Source organism: Vicugna pacos, chromosome 2 (assembly GCF_048564905.1).
Source record: "Vicugna pacos chromosome 2, VicPac4, whole genome shotgun sequence".
NCBI lineage: Eukaryota > Metazoa > Chordata > Mammalia > Artiodactyla > Camelidae > Vicugna > Vicugna pacos.
The window spans coordinates 118,937,691-118,942,986 of NC_132988.1; the positions used below are offsets into that span (position 1 = coordinate 118,937,691).

The 5,296-nt window shown below is 56.3% G+C and overlaps 1 pseudogene across 1 annotated transcript; it reads right to left on the reverse strand.

Moving 5' to 3' along the window:
- Nucleotides 1-745: 745 nt before the first annotated feature.
- On the reverse strand, nt 746-2,241 carry LOC102527946 (tubulin alpha-1C chain pseudogene; annotated as a pseudogene). The gene has a single exon (XR_012062916.1). The product of XR_012062916.1 is annotated as a tubulin alpha-1C chain pseudogene (transcript).
- Nucleotides 2,242-5,296: the final 3,055 nt, after the last annotated feature.

Consider the following 5,296-nt stretch of genomic DNA (forward strand, 5'->3'; position numbering starts at 1 on the left):
ACAGTTGCTGAGAAGCATGCTGTTCCTGACCCCGACACCCTGGGGAGCTGCTCCCTGCCCCCTGGGGTGAAGCGAGTCCAGCCTCACTCACAGCCCCCAGCGTGTGCAGCGTCCGTCCCGAGTGCTGCTCCCCACATCTGTGCATTTGTGTCTGCCCTTTGTGTGGCCAGACGCAGAGGCCTAGGTGCTCACTATGGGTCCAGAGCAGAGAAGGTGATGAGAAAAAGTCCTAAAAGGAACTTAGTTGCATTAATGAAGAGGCATATTTTTAACAGAGAGTTAATCTAATTTCATGGAACAAATAGGCTATCATCCAAACTTCTCAAGATACCGTGCGCACCAGAAGCTATCTTGTTTCAACGAGGCCAATCAATCGCTCTCCTTCACTGCCCCCACGTGGTGGAGTGCTCTAATTGCAGGCATGTTACAAGGAGCATTAACTCCCCTGCAAAGTGAAGCCACCTTTCCGACCCAGCCTGTGGCAGGTGTGCAGGCAGGTGTGCGGGCAAAGAGCACCCACGCACCTACCTCCAGCCAACCCAAGGGGAGAGAGAGAGGTGCAGCCTCACACAAGGTCTTTAGCCATCCCTCCCCCTTTCCCTGCTATTTGAGGTCTTGGCCGTAGAGACCGAATAGTCCATAATCCTGATCTAAGGAAGCAGGTGAGTGTGGAGAGACCGGGCGGCCAGCTGGGAATTCCTGAGTCTCTGCCTTGTCTCCTGACTGGTGTTTACCTAACGCCACAACGGGTAGCTCCACAAAACACCAATAAAGACAGTCCCAAGACAAGAGTGCAAAATTGCAGCAGACAAGTTAATACTCTTCACCCTCGTCCTCTCCCTCAGCACTATCCGCTCCAACCTCCTCATAATCCTTCTCAAGGGCAGCCATGTCCTCACGGGCCTCAGAAAACTCTCCTTCCTCCATGCCCTCACCCACATACCAGTGAACAAAGGCACGCTTGGCATACATCAGGTCAAACTTGTGGTCCAGGCAAGCCCAGGCCTCAGCAATGGCTGTGGTGTTGCTCAGCATGCACACAGCTCGCTGTACTTTGGTCAGGTCTCCACCAGGTACCACCGTGGGAGGCTGGTAATTAATGCCAACTTTGAAGCCAGTGGGGCGCCAGTCCACAAACTGGATGGTACGCTTGGTCTTGATGGTGGCAATGGCAGCATTGACATCTTTGGGGACCACATCACCACGGTACAACAGGCAGCAAGCCATGTATTTACCATGGCGAGGGTCGCATTTCACCATCTGGTTGGCTGGCTCAAAGCAAGATTTGGTGATCTCTGCTACAGTAAGCTGTTCATGGTAGGCTTTCTCAGCAGAGATGACAGGGGCATATGTGGCCAGAGGGAAGTGGATGTGAGGATAGGGCACCAGGTTGGTCTGGAATTCTGTCAAACCGACATTCAGGGCTCCATCAAACCTCAGGGAAGCAGTGATGGAGGACACAATCTGGCTAACGAGGCGGTTAAGATTAGTGTAGGCTGGGCGCTCAAAATCGAGGTTTCTACGACAGATGTCATAGATGGCCTCGTTGTCGACCATGAAGGCACAGTCAGAGTGCTCCAGGGTGGTGTGGGTGGTGAGGATGGAGTTGTAGGGCTCAACTACAGCTGTGGAAACCTGGGGGGCTGGGTAAATGGAGAACTCCAGCTTAGACTTCTTGCCATAATCGACAGAGAGACGTTCCATCAGCAGGGAGGTAAACCCAGAACCAGTTCCCCCGTCGAAGCTGTGGAAAACCAAGAAGCCCTGAAGACCTGTGCACTGGTCAGCCAGTTTCCGAATTCGGTCCAAGACGAGGTCAATGATCTCCTTGCCAATGGCGTAGTGACCGCGGGCATCGTTATTGGCAGCATCTTCTTTGCCTGTGATGAGCTGCTCAGGGTGGAAGAGCTGGCGGTAGGTGCCAGTGCGAACTTCATCAATGACTGTAGGTTCCAGGTCTACGAACACTGCCCTGGGCACATGCTTGCCAGCGCCTGTCTCACTGAAGAAGGTGTTGAAGGAGTCGTCTCCTCCCCCAATGGTCTTGTCACTTGGCATCTGGCCATCAGGCTGGATGCCATGTTCCAGGCAGTAGAGCTCCCAGCAGGCATTGCCGATCTGGACACCAGCCTGGCCAACGTGGATGGAGATGCACTCACGCATGACTGAGATTTGTAGAGGTCCGCGGGGTTGGAGGAGGCGAAGGAGCGGTTACAAGGATCTCCCACTGACAGACCACCAAGGAGTTCATTTCTCTTGCTCCCTACCTTCGCACAGCACCCGAAGTTTTGTTCAGAGTCCACCATGCAGCCCCAGTAAGAAGCCCCCTGGACTTCCCAGTAAGCTGGCCCAGCTCAGGAGGTTCTGGTGGGCCGAAGTGTGACCCCCTTCCTCTGGAGACAAACATCAGCAACACCAATCGGCACTCAGCATTCCCTGCACATAGAACTTCCTCCAGGAATGGCATATGACCCAATGCAGGCCAATGGATGTGAGAAATACTGGAAAAAATGTCCCTCATCTTTAGGGGAGAGCTCCAGAAGATCCCTCTCTCTTCTGGTCTGGATGTTGTGGTGGGGGATATATTGTAATTTTGTCCCCACACAGTCAGCCTGAGAATGAAGCCAACACAGGGAGAAGGTCATGCAGAAATGAGGTCAGAGCACCTGGATCAAGCCAGTCCGAAGACTCACTTACTTCTGGATTTCCAGATCCATGAGCCAAGAAAGACCTTTTTGTTTGAGCTACATGGACTTGAGTTTTTGTTATTTATGACATCCTCGAATCCCGTAAGGCATCAGAGTTTGTGATGTCATTGAAAAGAACAGTTAGGTGTCCTTGGCAGAATCTCTCTCCAGGTGGCACGGTGCTTGGATTGCTTCTGGCCTGGTAGACGAGCTTGGGGAATTCCTGAGAGCCTCTGGTTTGCCTGACCCCTCATCAGAGCTGGAAAGAAAGGTGACATCTCCCAACTCTGCTCCAGGCAAGACTCAACAAGAAAAGAGTATCTGCTGTGTGTCAGGAAAATGCCTGGGACATCACCCTGCAGGGAGCTGGGAGGACAAGCACACTTACGTGGAATCTTCCCTGGGCCCCCAGTTCTCCACCCACTGGGGGCTGGTGAGACGACAGTGTCCAATTTATGAATAATAATCAGCAATATTGTCTATGACAGCTCCTTACGAAGAGGCCTCAGACCACGGGTCCCCTTTTGCTGCAAAGAAGGTATGACATCGAGTCCTAGACCATGGGATCTACTTGTCCTGCCACAAAAAACAAAATCTCTAGGAGCTTCCGGCTGAGAGAATGCCCCTCCATCCCCTGTGGGTCGGGCCCTGTGTTCCAGGATGCAGTGGGTGCCCCGGACCAGCAGGCGGTGTGCAGGGCCCTGCCACCATTGTCCTCCATCACCCACAGGCAGAAGGTGTGCCACCCACCTCTGTGTCTCGGGGCCCTGTTTCAAGTGGGATTAGTGGTCCCTGTTCGGTGGGGATGGAAGGGATGGTGATGCTTCCACCAGGGGACAGAGTAAAGGTTCCATCGAACTTTGCTGTTGGGGGCCTCCGACCAACGGACCAGAGGCAGAGCTCCTCTCCTGGGGGTGGGAGGGGCAAGATAAGTGACCCTGATCATCACGAGCTGGAGATGCCCCCACGGGCAGGAGGAGTGAGTCTGGAGCCCAGAAGACCACGGCGACGTCTCTGGGCTCTTCCGCCCAGAGGTGACAGTTAACAGGCAGTGCAAGGACAGCTGTGTGAGGGGCCAGCACTGAGGGCTCCGGGACGGTCTGGGCCTCCCGTCCCTCAAGCGACCCTGACGGGAGTGCTGGCCAGGCGTGGGTGGGGCCTGGAATGGTGGGGGAAGAGGGTGAGCGAGCGCCGGAGCCCCGCGGGAGCTACGGGCCGTCCCTTGTTCTGTTGAGCCTCCTGCATGAGTCTCTGTAGAGACTGGGGTCTGCCGAGAGGGTCCCTCGGTGGCCTGGTCTTGACTGGGCGTGAGCAGGGCTGAGCCATGTGAGGGCTGGGCTGCGCTGGGAGTCTCAGATGCTGCCCTGCAAAGTCTCTTCAGTTCTGCCCCGGGCTTCACTGACACGTGGCGGGGGTGCCCACGGGATTGCCCGGCATGCAGCCTGGTGGTGCGAGGCCATCCACAGCCCAGGCCACCCCTGACCGAGGGGCCGGGGAGTCTGTGCACCCACAGCCCTCTTCAAGGCTCAAGTGGGCGATTCTGAGGCACATTCCACGCGGCTCACAAGGTCTCAGTGGGATTAAGCCCCAGGTGCCTGCAGGGTGACCAGCTCGGTAACATCCCTCATCGCTGCCCTTGACCTGTGGCTCCCTCCCTGGGCCCCCTCCTGTCCCCGGGGGTCACTGTCACAGGAAGTTTCCTCTTCAAATCCCTGTCTCCCTTTCTGGAGGGGGGTTGGCAGGGGCCCAGGCCAAGGCAGGGAGGGACTGGACCGAGCAGGAGAGGGGGCTGCCAAGGCTGAGGGGGCTGTGTCCCTGGGAACCTTGAGTGCCAGGCACAGAGCCCAGGCGGCTGGGCCCCTGGGAATCAGAAAAGTGGCCGAGCCTTCTGCCTGAGCTACCTGAGTGACTGCGATTGTGGACTGGCCCTGTGGAGGTTCAGAGAGACGGCAGGAACCACAGATGTCACTCACAGGGGGGGTGGGTGAGGAGGGAGGGAGACAGAGACAGAGAAATAACGGGGGAGGAATTGGAGGGGCCAACAGGAGCCAGGAGTGAGGGCAAGGCAGGCGGAGCAGCCCTTCTCCAGCCGAGTTCTGAACCTGGGGCTGGAGAGAGATCCACAGGCTGTTTTCTCTGCGGAAGCTCACTGGGAGGATGTTCTGGACGCCTGGGGTGGGAGGAGGGCTAATTCATTAGAAGGGTGGGTGCCCGAGGGCATCGGAACTCCGTTTTCTTAAGAGACCCTTGATGAGAAAGGCTGATGTGGAAAGGCCAAGATGCGTTCCGTGGATGCTGGACGCCTGCGCCGTGGCTGCTGGCTCCCTTTCTGGGAGCCGCCCCGGCCGCACTGCATGAGGGGGAGTGGGAGGGTTTAGAGGAGTTCTTGCTGCTAGCAAGTAATCCGACCTGCTCTCCAGACAGCGAGCTATCTGCTTTCTGGACCTCAACTAGAGGGATGGAGAGGCAGCGACGAGACAGCAGTGGGCCCACAGTCTCCAGCTTCTAACTGAGGAAAATCCCGCACGTGGGTTTTGTGAGCAACTATGTCCATAACCTGAACGACCAGCCACAGAGGAAGAATCTGCTGCTGTCATGCTGTCATTCCT